General features: G+C 46.7%; 1 protein-coding gene across 1 annotated transcript in view; it reads left to right on the top strand.

The window, feature by feature from the left end:
- Window positions 1-1036: 1036 nt before the first annotated feature.
- Window positions 1037-27406, top strand: part of LOC307222305 (uncharacterized protein) — a 144326-nt gene continuing 117956 nt past the window's right edge. The window contains exon 1 of the mRNA XM_079987425.1: window positions 1037-1269. The gene's annotated coding sequence lies outside the window, so the exon portion shown is untranslated. The remainder of the gene's footprint in view (window positions 1270-27406) is intronic.

The raw sequence follows: 27406 nt of genomic DNA, 5'->3' as shown, positions 1-27406 counted from the left end.
TATGTTGCAAACCTATAAGGAATACCTGATACCCATTCAAAATATGCTCAAGAATCGACAGACGCAGCAATGGTTATCATTTATAAGGGCCTGTAATTTTGGCAACTCATCCTCAGTAGTGTTGTTGAGGTCATGAAACTTCACTCTGCATTTGCCTTCCGGGACTATTTTACAAAAACCTCCTGATTTGGCAAGAAGATAGTCAAGAACAAGTCTATTAGCTGCTGCGATCTGGTTCAAATCCTCAATCTCAGACTGCAACGGTCAGAGTATATGTGTAGTGGCATTGATGGTTTTCTCCAACCTGCATGTTAGGGCAAATAGTGCTTCACGATTTTGTTCAGCCACAACTCCCGGATGTATGCCGATGGTGAGGATGCTAACGAAGCCTCTACCAACAGCACCCACAGACCGGGCCAGGAAAATCTCATCACTGCACTGTTCCCCTTGGACTTCTCTCCTCTTTCTGTTTCTAAGAGAGGGTAGAGGAGGAAAAGCCTCCACAGTCACAGGGAAAGTAAAGGCACCTATTCCCACACACTGATAATTACCAGGGTGGTAATTAGTGGCCAGTCCATTATACAAGAACCAAAGATTGGGGGTCCTTGATCACCCAGCCAGATGGATCCCTGTCCAGTGAAGTTGACTGGGAAAGTATGGGTACAGATCTGAGGATGTGGTGTTGTTTTGGTAAGAGGTGTTGAAGGAACCCCACAACCAAAACTTAGCAGTGCACTGTGTGTAATTTCCCAGCCAACCTTTATGTTGGTGGTGCTGGACATTCGGCCAATCTTTCCATTTGGTGTTCCATGATCCAGAGGCATAACAACAAAAGCACAAGCCCTGGGTGGTTCTGGAGAACCGGAAATATCGGTAGGAGGTATCATTCATTTCAGAAGGAGGTGTCACGAAAAGGCCACTTTGATTATACAGTAGGCCTGCCAAGACAATGTCAGGGTCCCTGGTTAGTCCTGGGATATGTCAGCTACCTTTCTAGGGTGTTCATAATAAAGGGTGACATTTTCGCCATATATTTAAACATCTGCTTAGCATGCTTTACAAAAACATTTTCTTTTGTCATTGGTCTCCTCAAGGTCAAGATGCACATCAGGGTTAACATCAACTTCATCATGATCAAGGAACTCCATGGGTTCAAGGAGCCCAAGGATATCAACAATTCCTCGTGGGTAGTCTTTCCGAAGAAATACTTCCTATATACGTAAAAGAAGATAAGGAGAACAGTTATTATTACTGTAAGAAGAACTGGAGGTAACCAAGACCAGAGCATAGCTGGAGAGTGAGCCAACCCTCCGTTCAGCCGCACCCAGTAGAGCCTCTTAGTGGTTCCCGGGTTCTGGTTGAACTGGAGTGGTCAATTCACACTGTATACACTCTGCTATTGCTACTCAAAAAGGGTTTGGGGCGGGGGGAGGAAAGAAGGCTACTGTGACCAGTATGGTGGGAGGAAGTACACCTTGGGGTGGTGGGTGAGAGAACCCGACAACAGTTCTTTTAGGTTCTCCGGGCATTTACCTCCTATGATAGGTTGGTCTCGGCCAAAACCCTTCTAAGGGTATATGGGTATATGGCACAGCTGCCTTGGTAATGCTTGTAGCCAAACGGGTATGTACCAATCATGAAAATACAAGGGGATATGACATCCGTAATCCTCCAACAACTCTACCCACTTATCAATTATGTTCCCTAGCCCATCCACATTCCTTACTACTATCTGTACAGCTGGTCTGTATTTAAATCTGGCACAAATTGAGGGCTGGCTGATAATTCAACTGGTAAAGATCCTCCCATCTGCCGGTGCAGTTCCTCAATCTTCGGGTGTGCGTAGACTCACTGGCTTCCGGTGCAGTGAGAACAGACCGGGTGTCTGGGGCTCGTGCCCTAACCCACTCCCGGTGGGGCTAGGGGCAGGGGTTCCTGGTGATCTTCAACTTCAGAGGGTCCGAAGGATTCTGCTCACAGTTCCAATGACCCTCAGACCACTTCAGATGAGAATGATCAATCCAGGGGGTCACCTTGGCCACTTTCACCGTGGTAGGCGTTGCAAGCAAGATGGCATATGGACCACACCACTTAGGAGCCAAACATATCTTTTAATTTATAAAATCCCTGATCTTCTAATTTCTTCCACCAACCAGGCTCCCTTTGACCCTCCTACATATATTTTAACGGCATCCACCTTGAGTATGTTGGCATCCATTTTGTATTCCAGTTCTTCCGGATTCCTAACGCAATTTTCCTTGGTCCTATTGTCTTCTTAAAAGCTGTGTTAATATCTCTGTTAAATAGCCCTTCTCTTCCTATTCCTTCATTTATTTCATTCTCCAGTCTTATCCATTTAACCCCTTCCTTATATACAATATCTATTAGATTTTTCAATTGGAACGTTTCATAGTAAAATTCCAAGTTCAGTATTCCCCATCCCATCGCTTCTTGAGATGAATAATTTACTATGGCTGGGGTTCTAACTCTTTTACTTCCAAAAATCCATTTTTAAAATACCTTATTCCATGTTTTGAACCATATTTTCCTAATGGGTAGTGTAATTACTTGAAATAAATATAATAATTTTGGTACCAAAAACATTTTAACTGCTCTAACCCTACCTAGAATAGATAAATTCTTATTATTCCACCACTTTATATTCTTCTTGATCTTTCTCCACGCTTCTTTGTAATTTACATCTGGAATCCTAGCACTATTTTTAATAATATTTACCCCAGTATTCAATTTTTTTCCTATTGATATCCATCTTTGCCATTTTTGCAATTTTCTTCTTCTCCTCTTTATTTACATCCCCAATTAAAATTTCAGACTTCTCCAAATTTAATCCCAATCCCAACTCCTCTTTAAAGTCCTTCAGGATTATCATAAATTCTCTTACACCCTCTACGGCGTTTGTAAATAATAATAGGATAGCATCTGCATACATGTTTAACTTCATTTCTTCCTTTCCTTCCTTATACCCTTTTATCCTTACGGATTTTCGTATTCTGTCTGCCAAGTACTCCATACCCAATGCAAATAGTAGTGGTGAGAGTGAACATCCTTGTTTAACTCCTCTTTGTATATTGAATTGATCTGAAACCCCCTCGTTCACTCTGACCACAGCCTTCCCTTCTCTATACAATTCCCGGATTGCTTGGACAGAGTTCTCTCCTGATCCTACCTCCTGCATAATATTCCATAAGAATTTATGTCTAATTGTGTCGAAGGCCTTATACACAACCAATTTCAAGACCACCAATTTTCCTTTTACCCTGCTTGCTAATAAATGTATTTATTAAAACAATAAAATAAAAAATAAAAAATAAAAAATAAAAAATAAAAAATAAAAAATAAAAAATAAAAAATAAAAAATAAAAAATAAAAAATAAAAAATAAAAAATAAATTTATTAAATGTATTTATTAAAACACATTTCTTATATGATGGCCTATGTATCTTCCCTTAACAAATCCATATTGATCTTCCTCTATTATTTTAGGTAGTACCTTTTCCAGTCGCCTTGCCAGGATCTTTGTAAATATCTTATAGTCTTGATTTAATAGGCTAATTGGTCTGTATGACCCCACCTCTGTAGGGTCCTTTTGTGGTTTTTCAATTACTACTATTTCCGCTAGTTTCCAAGTATCTGGGGCTTTCCCCCCTTCTAAGATATTACTAAATTGTTTTTTTCAGTTCTGAGCCCAGGATATCAATTGTTTCTTTATAAAAGTCTGCCGTAATTCCATCTAATCCTGGGGATTTCTTACTTTTAAATGATTTAACTACATTCTCTATTTCTTCCAGAGAAATTTCCTCCTTCAGTCTTAATCTATCACTTTCTTCAATTTTAAACCGTAAACTTTCCCTACTTATATTTTTATTATCTTCTTTATATAAAGATTAATAGAATTCTGCAAATTCTTTCCTTATTTCTCTAGAGCTTTGTGTAAGTATTTTCCTTCTGGTCTTAATGGCCTTCACCCTCTGTTTATCCCTCCTTTTCTTTAAATAGTTTGCCAGTCTCTTATATGATCCTATTGAGGTTCTCTGAAAACCATTTTTGATCATATTATCTCTCTTCCAACTTTATCCGGCTCATCCAATTCCTGTTTTAACTTTCTCAACTGCTCCTGTCTCCTCCTTAGAAATGTAACCTGTTGCAAGATTTCAATCTCTTTAATTTTTTCCTGTCTCCCCGAGTACCAATCCTTCTTAATCGCAATCTCTTTCAGTATACAATGTCCTCTTATAACAGCTTTGAAAGCGTCCCATACTACCGGGATCTTGGCTGAAGCATTGTTTTCTGTAAAATACCAACCAATTTGTTTTCTAATATATTCCCTGTCAATCTCTTTTGCCATTATTAGGTTATTGTACCGCCATCTCCTACTTTTTCCATCCTCTTCCAGTCCCAGCTCCACAAATAGTGGAGCATGGTCTGAAATCCATATTCCCATAGTTTTTGCAATTCTAACACTGATTTCATTCCCTTCTTTAATTAGCATATAGTCAATATAAGAGAAAGTCTTATGTCTGTTGGAGAAGAAGGTAGGTTTGGTATTGGGGTTTCCTCTCTCAAAAACATCCTTTAATCCCCATTTACATAATCTGAAAGTACTATCGTTCTTTATATTCCAATTAAAGTCTGCTGTAACGATAACTTCCCCTTCAGCGTAAAACTGCAGTCTATTCAAGGTTTTCTTTATAATTTTTTTCTGTCTGGTGTTAGTGCTGTATATATTAGCTATTGTAAATATTTTTTTGTGACACTTTAATTTTTAAGAATATAAATCTACCATCATTATCTTTTTTCCGGCTCAGAACCTCTGGCCTAAGATTTATTTATTTTTATTATTATTATTATTATTATTATTATTATTATTTTTTTTTTTTTAGGAAAATTTTCTTTTACAAATTTAAATAACACATTCATATCCACTATAATACAAAATTCTTTTGGACTTCCCCCCGCTCCCTCCACAATCCTCATAATTTTAAATTTATTTCACATTTCCTTTATGATTGTATTGCCAGTTGATTAATCTTTACAGCTCTTATCCCTCTTACAATACCCTTTCTCGTCACAAAGCCTCTTTAAATCCAACTAGCATTGTCTGTTCATCACAAATATTTTCCAGATAAATCGTAAACTTTCTCCAGTCCTGTGTGAACTTGTGATCTTTCTGATATCTAATTCTTCCTGTCAGTTTGTCTAATTCAGCAAAATCCATCAGTTTCCATCTCCATTCTTCCAATGTTGGTAATTCTTCTTGTTTCCATTTTTGAGCCATTAAAATTCTTGCCGCAGTCACTGCATATTGAAAAAGTTTATAATCACTTCTATTAATTTCTCTTCCTGTAATTCCTAACAGAAAGGCTTCTGGTTTCTTCACAAACGTATATTTAAACATCTTTTTCAACTCATTATATATCATTTCCCAGAAGCCTTTTACTTTCTTACACTCCCACCACATATGATAAAATGTCCCTTCCCTTTCCTTGCATTTCCAACATTTGTTACATGTCTTATACATTTTTGCTAATTTAACGGGAGTGATATACCATCTGTATACCATTTTCATAATATTTTCCTTTATCGTCATGCATGCAGTGAATTTCATATTTTCCTTCCATACCTTCTCCCAATCTGCTAACTGTATATTATAACCAAAATCCCTGGCCCAATGTATCATAACCGATTTAACTTCTTCGTCCTTTGTTTGCCATTCCATCTGGCCTAAGATTTATATTACATAGTATAGCGACCCCTCTAGCCTTGCTCGTGGCTTTCGATTCTGCTATTAGGCCCCATTGCTGAGAGCATAACAAAGGTCGGTTGTTTGCTTTGGCTCTATGACTCTCCTGAAGGCATAGTATATCCACTTTCGTTTTCTTTGCCAATGTCAGTACCCTGTAGCGTTTGGTGTTTGAGGCCAGCCCGTTAACATTTAAAGATAAAACCTTTCAAGATCTATCCATTATCCCAGCTACTGTTTCTTTTTTGAATCCCTCTGTGTACATATATTATATTTTCAATTCTGACGCATTCAACTCCCCCCTGAGACTCACTTAGGGATCTCCATGATCCCTGTCTCATGGTATCTTGGAGAACCACACTCCTCTCCCTTCGCTCTTGGAAAGTTTATATCAGAAAAAGCAACATATATATATATATTTACAAAAGACCATTTTAGATGTCTCTAGTATATATTATTTCTTGCTGTTTCCTTCCCCTCTCGACTTCCGTCTTCTTTTATTCTCTTGTCTCTGCACTGGAGATTCTTGAGATTCTTCACTCGACGCTCCCTGTTGGTCTACCTGTAATTCTTCCGAACATGAGAGTTCTTGCTCAGTCTGTCCTTGTAGTCCAGCTCCTAAATCAGCTAACATTTTTCTTTTGCTTCACCAGGGTTCTTAGCAGAATATTTCCTGCTGTCTTTAAAAACCAACAGTGTAGCAGGGTAGGCCCAGGTAAAGAGGATTTTATGATTGTAGAGAGCTTGTGCAAACCGCTGCATACGTTTCCTGTCTTGAAGCGTTTCCTGAGAAAAGTCTTGTCTCACTATGACCTTTTGCTGTTTAAACAGCAGGTCTGCTTTCTGCCGGAGTGATTTATAAATTTGATCTCTTACCTTCTCTCTTGTGCGTGTCATAATTACAACCCTGGGAAGTCCAGAGCCTCCTCGTGATGTGAACACCCGGTGCACTCTCTCAATTTCATTCTGCTCAATTTCAATTCCTTGTTCTTTGAGCCATTGTAACATCTCCTTTTCCAGGTCCGTATTCCCAATCTCTTCAGAAATACCAGCAAATTTTAAATTCCTTCTGCACAGTCTATCGTTCATTTGTGAAATCCTTTTTGTCAGAGATTCTATTTTGTTTACGTTTGCATCAGCTACCTCTTTTGCATACTCTGCTATTTTCATAACTTTTTCTACTGTAGCAGTCATTCTTCTCATCTCTCCTTTCAAGTCTTGCATATCAGCGCGAACATTTGCTTCTGAACGCTGAATCATTTCACCCAGCTCCTTCAAAGACTTGGCCATCTTGTTAAGTCCTTCTCAAGTCTTTCCCAAATAAATAGATAAACCGCCGTTTTAAACACTAACTCACTCCAATCCAGGACTTGGACCTAAGCCCAGTTTTCGGTCAGTTATCTCAGCTATCAGTTTGCAGAGAGTTATTTGTTTTTCAGGCTTTTAATTAGTAAAGTCCCAAGAGCGAGACGGGTGTGCCGACGCATGTGCAGTTCTGCTTTCACCTGGCTTTAGAGCTACTACAATTGGTGGTAATTTCAATTCTGCCCCTTTAGGCGTGAAGGCTATTTGAGCTTGAATTTTAGATAGAAAATCACGTCCCAAAAGGGGACTGGGACATTCTGGTACATAAAGAATCTGATGAGTGAGGGACCTCCCTCCAATCTGGCACTCTTGGGGTTGCAGAAAGGGTTTTATTGCTGGCTCAGACTGGTTTGAACAGTCTAGGCTGGTTTGAACCAGTCCAAGCTGGGTGGTACAGGTCCAATTGGAACCGGTCCAATCGAGTTTGAACCAGCTGAAACCAGTTGGGAAAAGTCCATGCGGGTTCCAACTTGCCCACACCAGTTTGAATTGGCCCAGACTGGTTAGAACTGGCTCAGACTGGTTGGAACAGGTCTAGGCTGGTTTGAACCGGTCCAAGTCGGTTGAAACAGGTCCAAGCCGGTTGGAACCATCTAGGCCAGTTTGAACCGGTCTTGGCCGGTTTGAACAGGTCTAGGCTGGTTTTAAAGAGCCCAAGCCAGTTTGAGCAGTTCCAAGTGGGTTAGAACTGGCCCAGACAGGTTGGAGCAGGTCCAGACCAGTTGGAGCAGCTGCAGGTCATTTGAAACTGAATTTGACCAGTTCAAACCAGCCTAGACCAGTTCAAACCGGCTTCAACCAGCACAAATCAGCTTGGACTGGTTCAAACCAGTCTAGACCTCTTCCAACCAGTCTGAGCTAGTTCCAACCAGTCTGGGAAAGTTGGAACAAGCCTGGACCTTTTCCAACTGGTTTCGGCTGGTTCCAACTGGCTTGGGCTGGATCCAACTGGTATGAAATGATTCCAACAGGTCTGGGCTGGTTCCAAGCGACATAGACCTGTTCCAACCAGCCTGGACCTGTTGTAACCAGCTTGGGTCAGTTTCAAATGATCTGCACCTGCTCCAACTAGCCTGGACTGCTCCAACCTGTCTGGGCCCGTTCCAACCCACTTGTAACTGTTCAAACCGGCCTAGACCGGTACAAACCTGACTTGACCGGTTCAAACCAGCTTGGACCGGCACAAACCGGCCTAGACCGGTTCATACTGATCTAGACTGGTTCCAAGCAGCTTGGACCTGTTTCAACCGACTTGGACCGGTTCAAACCAGCCTAGACCTCTTCCAACCAGTCTGGGCCTGTTCCAACTGGCCTGGGCAAGTTGGAACCCACCTGGACATTTTCCAACTGCTTGCTTGAAAGCCCGGAAGGGTTAACACCAGCAGGGGGAGCCCTGCTGATGCACATCAACTGGAACCAATTCATACCTGTTGGGTCCGGTCCACACCGGTTGAACCAGCCCAAAGCAGTTGCAAAAGGTCCAGGTGGGTTCCAACTTGCACAGACCAGTTGGAATTGGCCCAGACTGGTTGAAACAGGTCTAGGCTGGTTTGAACCAGTCCAAGTCGGCTGAAACAGGTCCAAGCCGGTTGGAACCAGTCTAGGACAGTTTGAACCGGTCTAGGCCGGTTTCTGTGGGTCCAAGCAGGTTTGAACCGGTCAAGTCAGGTTTGTACCGGTCTAGGCCGGTTTGAACAGTTACAAGTGGGTTGGAACTGGCCCAGACAGGTTGGAGCAGTCCAGGCTAGTTGGAGCAGGTGCAGATCATTTGAAACTGACCCAAGCTGGTTACAACAGGTCCAGGCTGGTTGGAACAGGTCTATGTCGCTTGGAACCAGCCCAGACCACTTGGAATCATTTCATACCAGTTGGATCCAGCTGAAGCCAGTTGGAACCAGCCGAAACCAGTTGGAAAAGGTCCAGGTGGGCTCCAACTTGCCCAGACCAGTTTGAACTGGCCCAGACCGGTTGGAACTAGCTCAGACTGGTTGGAACAGGTCTAGACTGGTTTGAACCAGTCCAAGCTGATTTGTGCTGGTTGAAGCTGGTTTGAACAGGTCTAGGCTGGTTTGAACTGGTCAAATTCAGTTTCAAATGACCTGCACCTGCTCCAACTGGCCTGGATCTGCTCCAACCTGTCTGGGCCAGTTCCAACCCACTTGGAACTGCTCAAAATGGCTTGGGCCATTTCAAACAAGCCTAGACCATTTCAAACTGGCCTAGACTGGTTCCAACCGGCTTGGACCTGTTTCAACCGACTTGGACTGGTTCAAACCAGCCTAGACCAGTTCTAAGCAGTCTGAGCCACTTCCAACCAGTCTGGGCCAGTTCAAACTGGTGTGGGCAACTTGGATCCCGCCTGGACATTTCCCAATTGGTTTCAGCTGGTTCAAACCGGCTTGGACCTGTTCCACCCGACTTGGACCGGTTCAAACCAGCCTAGACCAGTTCTAAGCAGTCTGAGCCACTTCCAACGAGTCTGGGCCAGTTCAAACTGGTGTGGGCAAGTTGGATCCTGCCTGGACATTTCCCAATTGGTTTCAGCTGGTTCAAACCGGCTTGGACCTGTTCCACCCAGCTTGGACCGGTTCAAACCAGCCTAGACCTGTTCAAACCAGTCTGAGCCAGTCCGGCCTTGGGAACTTAGAATCCGCCTGGACTTTTTCAAACTGCTTTGGGCTGGTTCCTACTGGCTTGGGCTGGATCCAACCAGTATGAAGGGGTCCCAGCAGGTCTGGGCTGCTTCCAAGTGACACAGAGCTGTACCAACCGGCCTAGACTTCTTCAAACTGGCTCAGACCGGCAGAAACCAGCCTGGACCAGTTCAAACTGGCCTAGACCAGCTCAAACCGGCTTGGACCGGCACCAACTGGCCTAGTCTGGTTCAAACTGGCCTAGACCAGTTCCAACCGGCTTGGACCGGTTCAAACCATCCTAGTCCAAGCTAGTCCAAACCAGCTTGGACTGGCACAAACCTGCCTAGACCGGTTCATACTGGCTTAGACTGGTTCCAACCGGCTTGGACATGTTTCAACCGACTTGGACCGGTTCAAACCAGCCTAGACCTGTTCCAAGCAGTCTGAGCCAGTTCCAACCAGTCTGGGCCAATTCAAACTGGTCTGGGCAAGTTAGAACCCGCATGGCCTTTTCCCAACTGGTTTCCAACTGGTCTGAACCGGTTCCAACAGAATTGATGGTAACAGGGCGGCGGGGCACTGAATGTGGACCTTTCACTACTGCATTTCCAAATCAGGCAACTGCATTTTGATCGGGAACAAAGGGAAGCGAATCTCTGAGAATCTGGTGAGTAGCACTTCACAAGGGACATAGCGATGCAGGTGGGCGTGTTCAACGGCTTGTAATTCAAGCACTCCACTCGGCTGTATGATAGCCAATTTCAACAGGGCTTTCTCAGGGGACTATGGTATCAAACCGACCCCAGAGACTTTGAGAACGCATTGTGAGCTGAATTGGCCAAGCCAGGTTGCGTGGCGAGTTCCCGCCTCCCACCAGTAGGAATAAAGATACATGACACCGTTATTTTAAGGTTAATGGGCTAAAATTGCCCGCAACTTTATTGGTTACAGGTGATGAGCAGTATTGGCTTAGACATTCGTTTTATCCAACTATCTGGCATCGGCCTGCTTGCTTGAAGATCCGGAAGGGTTAACACCAGCAGGGGGAGCCCTGCTGATGCACATCAACTAGGCACTCCCCCGGGGTCACCACTCGGGGGCGTGCCTTGGGCCCTGGCCTCCATAGGCTTCGGACAGGGCCACGCCCCCCAGAATCCTTTACCGGCTGAGACCAGCAAAAACCAGCCTAGACCGATTCGAACCAGCTTGGACCGGCACAAATCGGCATTGACCGGTTCAAATCAGCCTAGACCTGTTGCAACCAGTCTAAGCTACTTCCAAATTCTAACCAGCTTGGGCAAGTTTCAAATGACCTGCACCTGCTCCAACTGGCGTGGAGCTGCTCGAAGCTGTCTGGAACTGTTCAAACTGGTTTGGGCTGGCTCAAACCAGCCTAGACCTGTTCAAAGCGGCTTGGACCGGCATAAACTGGCATAGACCAGTTCAAACTGGCTTGGACCAGCACAAACCGCCTTGGACCTGCACAAACTGGCCTAGACCGGTTCAAACCGGTTTGGACTGGCACAAACCAACCTCGACCAGTTCAAGCCAGCCTCGGCTGGTTCAAACCCACTTGGACAAGCACAAAGCGGCCTAGACCAGTTCAAAGTGGCCTAGACATGCTCAAACCGGCCTAGACCGGTTCAAACCGGTTTGGACCTGCCAAACTGGCTTCAGCCAGCACAAACTGCCCTGGATCGGTTGAAACAGGCCGAGACCAGTTCAAACCAGCTTCGACTGGCACAAACCAGCCTTGACCAATTCATACGGCTTCGACCGGTTCAAACCAGCCTAGACCTGTTGCAACCAGTATGAGCTATTTCCAACCAGTCTAGGCCAGTTTAAACTGGTCTGGGCAAGTTGGAACCAGCCTGGACCTTTTCCAACTGGTTTGGGCTGGTTCCAACCGGCTTGGACGGGACCCAACTTGTATGAACTGGTTCCGACTGGTCTGGACTGGTTCCAAGCGACATAGTCCTCTTTGAACCGGACTGGATCTTTTCTAACCAGTTTGGGGCAGATTCAAATGATCTGCACCTGCTCCAACTGGCCTGGACCTGATCCAACCTGTCTGGGCCATTTCCAACCCACTTGGAACTGCTCAAACTGGCTTAGGCCAGTTCAAACTGGCTTGGACCAGAACAAACCGCCCTAGACCTGTTCAAACCGGCCTAGACCAGTTCAAACCAGCTTGGACCAGCTTGGACTGGTTCCAGTCGGTCTCAACAGCTTCCAACCAGCCTAGACCTGTTCTAACCAGCTTGGGCCAGTTTCAAATGACCTGCACCTACTCCAACTGGCCTGGATCTGCTCCAACCTGTCTGGGCCAGTTCCATCCCACTTGGAACTGCTGAAACTGGCTTGGGCCATTTCAAACCGGCCTATACCAGTTGAAACTGTCCAAGACAGGTTCAAACCGGCCTCAATCGGTTTAAACCGGTTTGGACTGGTACAAGCTGGTTTCCACAGGTTTGAACCGGCTTGAACCAGTTCCAACCAGCCTGGACCTGTTCTAAAAATCATGGGCCAGTTTCAAATGACCTGCACCTGCTCCAACTGGTCTGAGCAGGTTGGTACCCACCGGGAATTTTTCCAACTGGTTTGTGCTGGTTCCAAACAGCTTGGGCTGGATCCAGCTGGTATGAACTTGTTCCAACTGGGCTAGGATGGTTCCAAGCGACATAGACCTGTTCCAACCGGCCTGGACCCAATCTAACCAGCTTGGGCCAGTTTCAAATGACATCCACCTGTTTCAACCGGTTCAAACCAGCCTGGACCTGTTCCAAGCAGTCTGAGCCAGTTCCAACCAGTCTGGGCAAGTTGGAACCCACATGGACTTTTCCCAACTGGTTTCAACTGGTTCAAACCGGTCTGAACCGGTTCCAACAGAATTGATGGTAACAGGGCGCCCGGGCACTGAATGTGGACCTTTCAGTACCGCATTTCCAAATCAGGTGACTGCATTTTGATCGGGAACAAAGGGAAGTGAATCTCTGAGAATCTGGTGAGTAGCACTTCACAAGGGACATAGCGATGCAGCGGAGCGTGTTCAACGGCTTGTAATTCAAGCACTCCACTCGGCTGTATGATAGCCAATTTCAACAGGGCTTTCTCAGGGGACTATGGTATCAAACCGACCCCAGAGACTTTGAGAACGCATTGTGAGCTGAATTGGCCAAGCCAGGTTGCGTGGCGAGTTCCCGCCTCTCACCAGTAGGAATAAAGATACATGACACCGTTATTTTAAGGTTAATGGGCTAAAATTGCCCGCAACTTTATTGGTTACAGGTGATGAGCAGTATTGGCTTAGGCATTCGTCTTATCCGACTATCTGGCTTCGGCCTGCTTGCTTGAGGACCCGGAAGGGTTAACACCAGCAGGGGGAGCCCTGCTGTTACACATCAACTAGGCACTCCCCCGGGGTCACCACTCGGGGGCGTGCCTTGGGCCCTGGCCTCCATAGGCTTCGGACAGGGCCACGCCCCCCGTAATCCTTTACCGGCTGAGACCAGCAAAAACCAGCCTAGACCGATTCGAAGCGGCCTGGACTGGCACAAACCAACCTCGACCAGTTCAAGCCAGCCTTGGCCGGTTCAAACCCACTTGGACAAGCACAAAGCGGCCTAGACCAGTTCAAAGTGGCCTAGACATGGTCAAACCGGCCTAGACCGGTTCAAACCGGTTTGGACCCGCCAAACTGGCTTAAACCAGCACAAACCGCCCTAGATCAGTTGAAACAGGCCTAGACAAGTTCAAACCAGTTTCGACTGGCTACAAACCAGCCTTGTCCAGTTCATACGGCTTTGACCGGTTCAAACCAGCCTAGACCTGTTGCAACCAGTATGAGCTATTTCCAACCAGTCTAGGCCAGTTTAAACTGGTCTGGGCAAGTTGGAACCAGCCTGGACCTTTTCCAACTGGTTTGGGCTGGTTCCAACCGGCTTGGGCAGGACCCAACTTGTATGAACTGGTTCCGACTGGTCTGGACTGGTTCCAAGCCACATAGTTCTCTTTGAACCGGCCTGGACCTTTTCTAACCAGCTTGGGCCAGATTCAAATGATCTGCACCTGCTCCATCTGGCCTGGACCTGATCCAACCTGTCTGGGCCATTTCCAACCCACTTGGAACTGCTCAAACTGGCTTGGGCCATTTCAAACCGGCCTATACCAGTTGAAACTCGCCAAGACAGGTTCAAACCGGCCTCAATCGGTTTAAACCGGTTTGGACTTGTTCAAGCTGGCCTCAACAGGTTTGAACCGGCTTGAACCTGTTCCAACCAGCCTGGACCTGTTCTAAAAATCTTGGGCCAGTTTCAAATGACCCGCACCTGCTCCAACTAGCCTGGACCTGCTCGAAGCTGCCTGGAACTGTTCAAACAGGCTTGGTCCGGGACAAACTAGCCTGTTCAAATCAGCTTGGACCAGCACAAACTGGCCTACACCGGTTCAAACTGACCTAGACATGTTCAAACAAGTCTGAGCCAAAGCAAACCAGTCTGAACAGGTTCCAACCGGCTTGGATCCGTTCAAACCAACCTAGATCGGTTCCAACCAGTCTGGACCAGTTCAAACTGGTCTGAGCAAGTTGGTACCCACTGGGAATTTTTCCAACTGGTTTGTGCTGGTTCCAAACAGCTTGGACTGGATCCAACTGGTATGAACTTGTTCCAACTGGGCTGGGCTGGTTCCAAGCGACATAGACCTGTTCCAACCGGCCTGGACCCAATCTAACCAGCTTGGGCCAGTTTCAAATGGCATCCACCTGTTTCAACCGGTTCAAACCAGCCTAGACCTGTTCCAAGCAGTCTGAGCCAGTTCCAACCAGTCTGGGCAAGTTGGAACCCACATGGACTTTTCCCAACTGGTTTCAACTGGTTCAAACTGGTCTGAACCGGTTCCAACAGAACTGATGGTAACAGGGCGCCCGGGCACTGAATGTGGACCTTTCACTACCGCATTTCCAAATCAGGTGACTGCATTTTGATCGGGAACAAAGGGAAGCAAATCTCTGAGAATCTGGTGAGTAGGGACATAGCGATGCGGGGAGGCGTGTTCAACGGCTTGTAATTCAAGCACTCCACTCGGCTGTATGATAGCCAATTTCAACAGGGCTTTCTCAGGGGACTATGGTATCAAACCGACCCCAGAGACTTTGAGAACGCATTGTGAGCTGAATTGGCCAAGCCAGGTTGCGTGGCGAGTTCCCGCCTCCCACCAGTAGGAATAAAGATACATGACACCGTTATTTTAAGGTTAATGGGCTAAAATTGGCCGCAACTTTATTGGTTGCAGGTAATGAGCAGTATTGGCTTAGGCATTCGTCTTATCCGACTATCTGGCTTCGGCCTGCTTGCTTGAAGACCCGGAAGGGTTAACACCAGCAGGGGGAGCCCTGCTGATGCACAACAACTAGGGACTCCCCCGGGGTCACCACTCGGGGGCGTGCCTTGGGCCCTGGCCTCCATAGGCTTCGGACAGGGCCACGCCCCCCCAAATCCTTTACCGGCTGAGACCAGCAAAAACCAGCCTAGACCGATTCGAACCAGCTTGGACAGGCACAAATCGGCATTGACCGGTTCAAATCAGCCTAGACCTGTTGCAACCAGTCTAAGCTACTTCCAAATTCTAACCAGCTTGGGCAAGTTTCAAATGACCTGCACCTGCTCCAACTGGCGTGGAGCTGCTCGAAGCTGTCTGGAACTGTTCAAACTGGTTTGGGCTGGCTCAAACCAGCCTAGACCTGTTCAAAGCGGCTTGGACCGGCATAAACTGGCATAGACCAGTTCAAACTGGCTTGGACCAGCACAAACCGCCTTGGACCTGCACAAACTGGCCTAGACCGGTTCAAACCGGTTTGGACTGGCACAAACCAACCTCGACCAGTTCAAGCCAGCCTCGGCTGGTTCAAACCCACTTGGACAAGCACAAAGCGGCCTAGACCAGTTCAAAGTGGCCTAGACATGCTCAAACCAGCCTAGACCAGTTCAAACCAGTTTGGACCTGCCAAACTGGCTTAAACCAGCACAAACCGCCCTAGATCGGTTGAAACAGGCCTAGACCAGTTCAAACCAGTTTCGACTGGCACAAACCAGCCTTGACCAATTCATACGGCTTCGACCGGTTCAAACCAGCCTAGACCTGTTGCAACCAGTATGAGCTATTTCCAACCAGTCTAGGCCAGTTTAAACTGGTCTGGGCAAGTTGGAACCAGCCTGGACCTTTTCCATGGTTTGGGCTGGTTCTAACCGGCTTGGGCGGAACCCAACTTGTATGAACTGGTTCCGACTGGTCTGGACTGGTTCCAAGCGACATAGTCCTCTTTGAACCGGACTGGACCTTTTCTCACCAGTTTGGGGCAGATTCAAATGATCTGCACCTGCTCCAACTGGCCTGGACCTGATCCAACCTGTCTGGGCCATTTCCAACCCACTTGGAACTGCTCAAACTGGCTTAGGCCGGTTCAAACTGGCTTGGACCAGAACAAACCGGCCTAGACCTGTTCTAACCAGCTTGGGCCAGTTTCAAATGACCTGCACCTGCTCCAACTGGCCTGGATCTGCTCCAACCTGTCTGGGCCAGTTCCATCCCACTTGGAACTGCTCAAACTGGCTTGGGCCATTTCAAACCGGCCTATACCAGTTGAAACTGTCCAAGACAGGTTCAAACCGGCCTCGATTAGTTCAAACCGGTTTGGACTGGTACAAGCTGGTCTCCACAGGTTTGAACCGGCTTGGACCAGTTCCAACCAGCCTGGACCTGTTCTAAAAATCATGGGCCAGTTTCAAATGACCTGCACCTGCTCCAACTGGTCTGAGCAGGTTGGTACCCACCGGGAATTTTTCCAACTGGTTTTGTGCTGGTTCCAAACAGCTTGGACTGGATCCAGCTGGTATGAACTTGTTCCAACTGGGCTAGGATGGTTCCAAGCGACATAGACCTGTTCCAACCAGCCTGGACCCAATCTAACCAGCTTGGGCCAGTTTCAAATGGCATCCACCTGTTTCAACCGGTTCAAACCAGCCTAGACCTGTTCCAAGCAGTCTGAGCCAGTTCCAACCAGTCTGGGCAAGTTGGAACCCACATGGACTTTTCCCAACTGGTTTCAGCTGGTTCAAACCGGTCTGAACCGGTTCCAACAGAATTGATGGTAACAGGGCGGCGGGGCACTGAATGTGGACCTTTCAGTACCGCACTTCCAAATCAGGTGACTGCATTTTGATCGGGAACAAAGGGAAGCGAATCTCTGAGAATCTGGTGAGTAGGGACATAGCGATGCGTGGGGGGGGCGTGTTCAACGGCTTGTAATTCAAGCACTCCACTCGGCTGTATGATAGCAAATTTCAACAGGGCTTTCTCAGGGGACTATGGTATCAAACCGACCCCAGAGACTTTGAGAACGCATTGTGAGCTGAATTGGCCAAGCCAGGTTGCGTGGCGAGTTCCCGCCTCCCACCAGTAGGAATAAAGATACATGACACCGTTATTTTAAGGTTAATGGGCTAAAATTGGCCGCAACTTTATTGGTTGCAGGTGATGAGCAGTATTGGCTTAGGCATTCGTCTTATCCGACTATCTGGCTTCGGCCTGCTTGCTTGAAGATCCGGAAGGGTTAACACCAGCAGGGGGAGCCCTGCTGTTACACATCAACTAGGAACTCCCCCGGGGTCAACCCCTTGGGGCGTGCCTTGGGCCCTGGCCTCCATAGGCTTCGGACAGGGCCACGCCCCCCGGAATCCTTTACCGGCTGAGACCAGCAAAAACCAGCCTAGACCGATTCGAAGCAGCTTGGACCGGCACAAATCAGCATTGACCGGTTCAAATCAGCCTAGACCTGTTGCAACCAGTCTGAGCTACTTCCAAATTCTAACCAGCTTGGGCAAGTTTCAAATGACCTGCACCTGCTCCAACTGTCGTGGAGCTGCTCGAAGCTGTCTGGAACTGTTCAAACTGGTTTGGGCTGGCTCAAACCAGCCTAGACCTGTTCAAAGCGGCTTGGACCGGCACAAACTGGCTTAGACCGGTTCAAACCCATTTGGACTGGCACAAACCAACCTCGACCAGTTCAAGCCAGCCTTGGCCGGTTGAAACCCACTTGGACAAGCACAAAGCGGCCTAGACCAGTTCAAAGTGGCCTAGACATGCTCAAACCGGCCTAGACCGGTTCAAACCGGTTTGGACCCACCAAACTGGCTTCAACCAGCACAAACTGCCCTAGATCAGTTGAAACAGGCCTAGACCAGTTCAAACCAGTTTCGACTGGCACAAACCAGCCTTGACCAGTTCATACGGCTTCAACCGGTTCAAACCAGCCTAGACCTGTTGCAACCAGTATGTGCTGATCCCGGGGGGAAGGTTACCGTTGGCATAGTCAAAGTCCGGTCCTGGGTCACTAGCCTGGAATCAGTCCACAAGGAGTGGGGCGAGGTCCAAAGCAGGAAGCCGGGTGGGGACAGGAGCACTGGGGAGTCAGGTCTGGGTCCGGGCTGGAACAGGTACTCAACAACGACGTTGCTCCCACAACCTGGGACCGGGCCAACTGGCCTTTATCTGTTCTGAGGCCAGGGGCGGTCCCGGCCCCCAGGAGACCCGCCTCTCTTGGCCTTAAAGCGAGCACTCCTCCTGGGAGAAACCAGTTCCCTTCGCCTCTCTGCCCTTCGCCTCTGCAGTTCAGGAGAGGCTAAAGGGTTACTGGGCCCAGGGCACTGAGTCCTCAACCACCTCTGGAGCCAGAGTGGAACCACCTGGTGCCTGCTCCTGAGGATCCGGCACAGGTGCAGGCGCTTCAGAATCAAGGCCCTGCCCCAGTTCAGCCGGCCCTGGAGGTGGGGACTCCTGTGCTGGCTGGGATTCCTCTGGTTCAGCCTCTGAATCGGAATCCCAGACCATCACACAGTATGAGCTATTTCCAACCAGTCTAGGCCAGTTTAAACTGGTCTGGGCAAGTTGGAACCAGCCTGGACCTTTTCCAACTGGTTTGGGCTGGTTCCAACCGGCTTGGGCAGGACCCAACTTGTATGAACTGGTTCCGACTGGTCTGGACTAGTTCCAAGCGACATAGTCCTCTTTGAACCGGCCTGGACCTTTTCTAACCAGCTTGGGCCAGATTCAAATGACCTGCACCTGCTCCAACTGGCCTGGACCTGATCCAACCTGTCTCGGCCATTTCCAACCCACTTGGAACTGCTCAAACTGGCTTAGGCTCAAACCGGCTTGGACCAGCACAAACCGCCCTAGACCGGTTCAAACCGGCCTAGACCAGTTCAAACCAGCTTGGACCAGCTTGGGCTGGTTCCAATCGGTCTCAACAGCTTCCAACCGGCCTAGACCTGTTCTAACCAGCTTGGGCCAGTTTCAAATGACCTGCACCTCTTCCAACTGGCCTGGATCTTCTCCAACCTGTCTGGGCCATTTCTAGCCCACTTGGAACTGCTCAAACTGGCCTATACCAGTTGAAGCTGGCCAAGAAAGGTTCAAACCGGCCTCGATTGGTTCAAACTGGTTTGGACTGGTTCAAGCTGGTCTCAACAGGTTTGAACCGGCTTGGACCAGTTCCAACCAGCCTGGACCTGTTCTAAAAATCTTGGGCCAGTTTCAAATGACCCGCACCTGCTCCAACTAGCCTGGACCTGCTCGAAGCTGTCTGGAACTGTTCAAACAGGCTTGGTCTGGGACAAACTAGCCTGTTCAAACCAGCTTGGACCAGCACAAACTGGCCTACACCAGTTCAAACCGGCCTAGACATGTTCAAACCAGTCTGAGCCAGTTCCAAGCAGTCTGGGCCAAAGCAAACCAGTCTGAACAGGTTCCAACTGGCTTGGACAGGTTCAAACCAACCTAGATGAACTAGGTGTCAGTATATAGAAACATCACCGCTGCAGACAGCCAGATTGTTGACACCACATGATGCGCTTATCTGTGGGAAAGAAGAATTTCCCAGGATGTTCACAGGCTGGATAAGTCTTTGTGAAGAGTGTAACTTGAAACCTTCTGTGTGTGCATGTTCAGGAAGTTTGTCAGACTTGCTGGAAGAACTGAACTGAAAGGACGTGTTTTTCTCTAGTGCTGTAATGTCAGAAATAAACATCATGATTTCTGACTTATTTTCTTTCCCCTGCGGAAGCAGGAGGGAGGGGTTGTGCATTTTGCCCATGCTTGGGAAAATGTCGCCTATCAAAATCTCCCTGGTCTGTCTGGAGCTTACCGGTAAGCAAGCTCCGAGGACAGTGAGAGGGGCCAGCCTCTATGGAGGGGGCTTGCAAACCAACAATTGGTAGCAGAGCCCAATGGTTGCAACACAAGACGGCTGAGCACCAGGTGGGAGCACCAGGTGTTTTTTTGCTGATAAGCAGCGATCCACGGACCTCTGCAATGCTGATTTATGGCTGGATGGTGAACGCGAATTGAAAAGTCTTCGGTTCCCTGAGAAAAAAAGGCTCCTGTTTTGGATAAAACTCAGCGGAGAGGCCGCATACTTTGCATTCCAGAGCTGATAAGAAGTTCCATTGCTATGCGACGAGTCGTGATTACTTTTTGAGCTAAATTTATGAACTGGTTAGTTTAAAAAGCATAGAGAGAAAAGAAGCTTCCAAAACGAAAGCAAGCGACGCTTGTTGTAACCAAACTTGGAAAGGGGACTTTCCAAGAAGAGCGCAGCTTGCTGATTGTTGTTGAATTGCAGCGAAGGCTTATTGTTTACAGATTCTCTGTGGAAAGGAAATTTCCAGGCAGCTGGGCTGACTGCCAAGTGCAAGCAGCTTGTAAACAGACTATTGGATTTCCCAGTTTGTAGCTGCAACTGCAGTTTGGGATTAAAGATGGCTCTGTTCTCTCAGAAACTGAATAGCCAAAACTGGCTAGAATGGTCATTTGCAATGGAATTTTTGCTGGTGGGAGAGCAATTATGGGACTTAGTACAAACTCCACAACCTGTTGCTGTACAAGCACAGGGGAAGAAGGCTGCAGTTCAAAGTGAATTGAAGCAGCGTGTCCTGAGAAAATGTGGACGCTTATCTTGAGCCAGTCCTAAAGGGTGCAGAAGAACCAAGGGTCGCTTGGGAGTCACTCCGCAAAGCTTGTGAAGCTAGGGTGGGAAGCAAGGACTGAGAGTTGGTTGCCCCAAAGGGGGAGAGCCAAGATGAAACTAACCAAATTCTTGAGAGCTCATCGAAAGCTGGGAGGAGCTTTGAGCCACAACAAGGAAGTGAAGGGACTCTTGTTGCTGTTGCTGATGATGATCCTAGCACTGCTGCAATGGCTGTTGCTGATGGGGGAGTGAAGCTCAGAAATCAAGCACCCCCACTAATATTGCTACAGAGGAGAAAGCTGTAGCTCAGAATGTTGTTCGTCAGGAGACACCACATCAGGAGAAAGGAGCTAGAGGGAGCTCTGTAAAGCCTCAGACTTCAAGCAAAGGTCGTACCCAGTCCCAGGCAAAACCAGATATGGCTTTGATGTCACTAAAAGCCACATCATCCGTGGAGAACTCATTTATTGTAGACACAGGATGCACGCAACACATGGCGTCACGCCGGGAACTGTTTTCTACGTTCGAGAAGCAACGCTTCACTGTGAAACTGGCCACTGGTCAGGAAATGGAAGCAACCGGGATCAGAACTGTGTATCTAGAAAGCCTGAACTTGACAGTAAACAATGTTTATTTTGTTCCAGGTTTAAAGTACAATCTGTTGAGTGTATCTCAGATCACGAAGAAGAAACTGGTGTTGTCATATGATGAGGAAAGCTGCAAAATCTACAAAGATGGAGAGCTGTATCTTTCTGCCAGAGAGAAAGATGGTGTGATGGCCTGGGATTCCGATTCAAAGGCTGAACCAGAGGAATCCCAGCCTGCACAGGAGTCCCCGCCTCCAGGGCCGGCTGAACTGGGGCAGGGCCTTGATTCTGAAGTGCCTGCACCTGTGCTGGATCCTCAGGAGCAGGCACCAGGTGATTCCACTCTGGCTCCAGAGATGGTTGAGGACTCAGTGCCTGCAGGTGAGTCTCCCCCTGGGCCCAGTAACCCTTCAGCCTCTCCTGAACTGCAGAGGCTCAGGACAGAGAGGCGAAGGGAACTGGTTTCTCCCAGGAGGAGTGCTCGCCTTAAGGCCAGGAGCGGCGGGTCTCCTGGGGGCCGGGACCGCCCCCGCCTCAGAGAAGATAAAGGCCAGTCAGCCCGGTCCCAGATTGCGGGAGCAACATCAATGAAGAGCTGTTTCGGCCAGCATCCAGTCCTGTTCCTCCAGTGTTCCTGTCCCCGCCTGGCTTCCTGCTTCGGACCTCGCCCCGCTCCTTCGGAACTGTTTCCAGGCTATTGACCCAGGACCGGACTTTGACTACGCCAACGGTAACCTTTCCCCCGGGACCAGCACAGATGGACTGTATCTGTTGACATTTGATGAAAGTGATTATAAAATGTGCACAGCATGTGAATCTAAAATGCTTTCTCTTGCAGGTATCTCGAGAGAAGACACGAGAGGAAAGGCAACAAAGATTAACAGTGTTTTTCAGCGAGTGTATGCTGATGTAATTGGTCCTTTAGCACCTTCTAGAGGCAATGCAAAATACTATCTTGTATTTGTTGATCATTTTTCTCAATATGTATGGATTTACACATTGAGATCTCCCAGAGAAACCTTAGAAAGGTTTAAGGAGTTTTGTGATAAGGTTAAGAATATTCATGATGCTAATATTGATTTTCTTTTCACAGATGAGAAGCCATTTTTTCTTTCACAGGATTTTCAGGATTTCCTGGAGAAGCAAGGGATAGAGCACAAGGTTGTTGTCTCAGAGGCTGCATGGAACAAAACTGTTTGTGTAAAAGTGAACAAGGAGTTGCAGAATGGCATGAAGGCACAATTGCTGAGTTCACACTTGCCACATGAGTATTGGGCTGAATCTTTATCTTGTTTTTGTTACACGTGGGTGAGAAAGGTTTCGAAAGGTATGGAATGTTCTCCTTTTGAGAGGCTGTTCCATAGAAAACCTTCTGTCTCGCATTTTAAGGTTTTCGGATCTCAAATCAGGACGGAAACTCCAGAAGGGGTGAAGAATGCCAGAGGCATTTTTGTGGGTTATGAAAAGGGTCCCTACAGAGTAATTTTGTCTGAATCTGGTCAGGTGATTCTCACAAAATTTCTAGAGAGTGCTCCTGGACAGGAGAGAGTAATTTTTCACACATATCCCACTGCTGATGATTCAGATGATGAATTTGATTATTCTGATTATAGTGATACTGAAAGCGACACAGAAAGCTCAGAGAGTTCTGTTGACACAGTCATTGAGAAAGGTTCACACACAAAAGCTAGATCTTCACAGGTTAAGGATGAACCACTGTTTACTATTGGAACTGGTTCTTCGAAAAGTCCTGAGACTGAACCAGTCAGCAAAGAGGATCAGCACCTCATACGCAGGTCTGAGAGAATCACAAAGGGCGTACCACCCGAGAGGTATTCTCAAGAGTTTGCTACTTCAGCTGTTGCATGTGTTACTATTGTTGACAACTCAAGACAGGTTGAAGCTGTGTCTAAGTCAGAGACAAAGACACAACAGGGAGTTGCTAAGCATAATACAACATTCCCTAGTCAAGGTAATGCAGAAGCACTCATTCCTTGGAAAACTGACAACCAGAGAGTTACATTGGTGAAACCAGTGGCGGGTAGTTCCAAGGGTGGAACTGAAACAACAGGGGATTGTTACATGTATAACAACTGTTTGTTTTCTTCTCTGGATCAAGCTTTGTCCACAGCTAATGATGATTCATATGGGGGAGGATGTCAGGATATGGAAACATCACCGCTGCAGACAGCCAGATTGTTGACACCACATGATGCGCTTATCTGTGGGAAAGACGAGTTTCCCAGGACGTTCACAGGCTGGATAAGTCTTTGTGAAGAGTGTAACTTGAAACCTTCTGTGTGCGCATGTTCAGGAAGTTTGTCAGACTTGCTGGAAGAACTGAGCTGAAAGGACGTGTTTTTCTCTAGTGCTGTAATGTCAGAAATAAACATCATGTAAATAGATTTCTGACTTATTTTCTTTCCCCTGCGGAAGCAGGAGGGAGGGGTTGTGCATTTTGCCCATGCTTGGGAAAATGTCGCCTATCAAAATCTCCCTGGTCTGTCTGGATATCAGCCAGAGGAGGTTACCGGTAAGCAAGCTCCGAGGACAGTGAGAGGGGCCAGCCTCTATGGAGGGGGCTTGCAAACCAACGCTAGGCACTCCCCCGGGGTCACCGCTCGGAGGCGTGCCTTGGGCCCTGGCCTCCATAGGCTTCCAATGGGGCCAAGCCCCCCCCCCCCGGAATCCTTCACCAAACTACCCTTCAATATCTGGGGGAGGTGATGGCGCTCCCCCCCCATACATCTACATAACAATACCCATACCAATGCCTAACCACCACTGGAGCAAAGCTCACTGCCAATACCCTCAGACCTGCAACCAGTCCCTAATCCCCGCAGATATGTCAGCCAACCAAACATCGTTTTCATCATTGGAAATATGCACGCCATCCTCGCAGTAGAGGGTCACCTTACTGAACTGGATTTTGGGGTGGTCAATGTCCCGCCCCCCCCCCCCCAGCGCTGCCACTCTACGCGCCACTGAGCGTTCCAGGATCTTTCTGGATTTGTTCATAGCAATAGGGCATCAACAGTCCCTCCAAGTGGGCCTTTCCAACAGTGATGACCAAATTATGACTAAATTTGGGAAAGAAATCCTCAGATCATCAAAATCATCGAAAACGTTCCTCATTAAGTCCACGCTCTTCCAGTAGGCCAAATCATTTCCATCCAGCTGAATGACAAGGGCATTGGGTGGGCCTTTCACAGTGGCTCTAGCTTTTACTGCTGGCAGAAATTCCCCCAACGCATTCCACGGCGAGTGATCCAGGAGATTTCAACGTTTTTTGGCAGATCCAACCCGCACCCCTGGCCACAGCTGACAGCACGGTTTCTGGCCCAGTGGACGATACTATGGCCTATGATCCAAATGTGCACAACCACGTCACCTAAAAGGAAAAGAGCATAACAAGGAGGGGTCAGGGGTGATGAAAACAGTCATAAAGGCCTCCGAATGTACCCTTTAAAAGCATCTGACTTCCATCGACCCAGATCCTTTATCCTTTCAGCTGGTAGGCCTAAGTGTACCGCTTTAGTGGCTGCCCCGATCCGAAATGAGTGGGCCACAAATGGTCAGGGGTCCCTTTAACTTTACTATCTTAACTTTAGTTTCTTTACCAGCCTATACCTTCCTAATACCTTCTGACTGATTATCTCAACTGTTTGACTGACTCCTCTTAACAAATTCTCTCCCTCTCTCACACCAGACTAGCCCAACCCACAGACTTATCTTCTCTGTCTCTTATAACTCCAGACTGTCTTCTCAACAACTCTAACTCTAACTCTAACTCTCTCAAAAAACCTCTGGGGAAAAGGCGTTCCACAAAGTTTCATGGAAATTTCTAAAAATATTATTAGACCAGATGGACATGGGAGACCAAATTACAAGAGGGTTAAAAGCAATTTATGAACAACAAGAAGCAAATATAATAATAAATAATGACATGACTGATTATTATAAAATACAGAAGGGCACCAGACAAGGGTCACTTTCACCATTATTATTCATTTTGGTTTTGGAAATACTAAATCAAGAAATCAGACTGGATCAAGAAATAAATGGAATATCCCTAGGGGAGAAAATATACAAAATAAGGGCATTTGCAGATGATTTAGTGTTAATGGTGGAAAATCCAAAGGAAAGCATAGCAAAGGCTCTAGAAAAAATGGAAAACTTTGGAAGGGTTTCAGGTTTTGCTTTGAATAAAGAAAAAATGAAACTAATGGTAAAGAACATGGGAGACCAAGAGAAAAAGGAACTGGTAGAAAAATTTGGATTACAAATTGTAAAAAAAGTGAAATATTTAGGAATCCAAATAACAATGAAAAATATAAATTTGTTTGAAGATAATTATAAATTTTTTTTGGAAGAAACAAAAAGAGAAATGGAAATTTGGACAAGATTGAATTTAACACTGGGGTAGAATTTTGGCTATTAAAATGAATATTTTACCAAAACTCTTGTTCCTTTTTCAAATGATTCCCATAATAAGTAAAGATGATTGTTTAAAAAAATGGAATATGGACCTTACAAAGTTTATATGGCAAGGCAAAAAGCCATGGATCAAACATAAATTATTAACCGACATAAAAGAGCAGGGAGGTTTTGGACTCCCAGACCTGAGACTATATTACGATGCAGCATGCTTTAGTTGGATCAGAGACTGGATTAAGTTAGATAATAGTGACATTTTAGACTTGGAGAGATGGAACAACAGATACGGTTGGCATGCCTATCTAATTTACAACAAAGTGGCAGTACAATAAGAATTTCTCAGTCATGTAATTAGAAATGCATTATACAAGGTCTGGGTGAGACATAGAAGGTTGTTAGAACCAAAAACCCCATGGTGGGTCTCACCGTTAGAAGTAATATCGGTTAAAAAGAAAAATATGATAGGAAGAATGGCAACATACCAGCAGCTCCTAAAGGAGGAACAGCGCCAATTAAAACTAAGACCATATGAAGAGGTGACCCAATATTGTACCACATGGTTACAATATCACCAAATTGCCCAAATATTCAATCAGGATAAAGCAATAGGATTTGAAAAAGAAGAATCAAAATTTTGAAAAGTATTATTACAAAACTCAAGAAAGAATATATCCAAAATGTATAATTTATTATTAGAATGGGAATTAAAGGATGAAGAAGTAAAAGAAGTTATGACTAAATGGGCATGTGATATATGTAATTTGGCTGGACCAGTGGGAGAAATTATGGAAATATGATATTAAATTCACAGCATGTTACACAATCAGAGAAAATTTCATGAAAATGGTGTACCAATGGTACTTAACTACGGGGAAAATTGGCTAAAATTTACAAATTAAAATCAAATACCGTATTTTTCGCTCTATAGGACGCACCGGACAATAGGACGCACCTTGTTTTAGAGGGGGCAGAACAAGAAAAAAAAAATTCTCCGCCTCTCTGCCCAGCGCCCCTTCAGCAAAGTGGCAGGAGGCGCTGTGCAGAGAGGCGGAGAATTTCCCCCCTCTTGTTTTCCCCCTATAAAACTGTCAGCATCGCCCTTGAGCCAGTGTACCAACTGGCCTCATGCACTACAACCCCAACTGGGCTAGGCGAGCTGGGTAGCACTGCCAGCGACCACCTTTCTCACAGGGACAGGTCACCGTGCTGTGGACTCACAGCTTAGAGCTGAGAGCACCGGATTCGCTTGCACAATAATACAGTCGTTGCGCAGCAGAGTTTTGCAGAGTCTTGCAGAGTATAAACCACTCGGAGAGCAGCTCTGTAGAGTATCCTCCTTTTATTCTATAACTACAGCTATAATACAAAACTATATACAGAGCTAAAAGATCTAAGCATACATCAATGCTACTCTGAGTGCCTGCAGCTGCTCTTAGCAGCAATCTTATCTCTAAACACAATCTCTAGCACTCACTCTCTCTCCGACACACTGACTGACTGACTCACTCTCACACATTTGGTGCTGGGCAGAATAAGTAGATAGCAGGACACGCCTCCTCCTCTCTGTAGAATCAGCAGGCTCCTCCGGAGATTCTTG

This window comes from Podarcis cretensis, assembly GCF_951804945.1.
Source record: "Podarcis cretensis genome assembly, chromosome: 8".
Taxonomy (NCBI): domain Eukaryota; kingdom Metazoa; phylum Chordata; class Lepidosauria; order Squamata; family Lacertidae; genus Podarcis; species Podarcis cretensis.
This window is presented reverse-complemented; position numbering and strand designations above follow the sequence as displayed.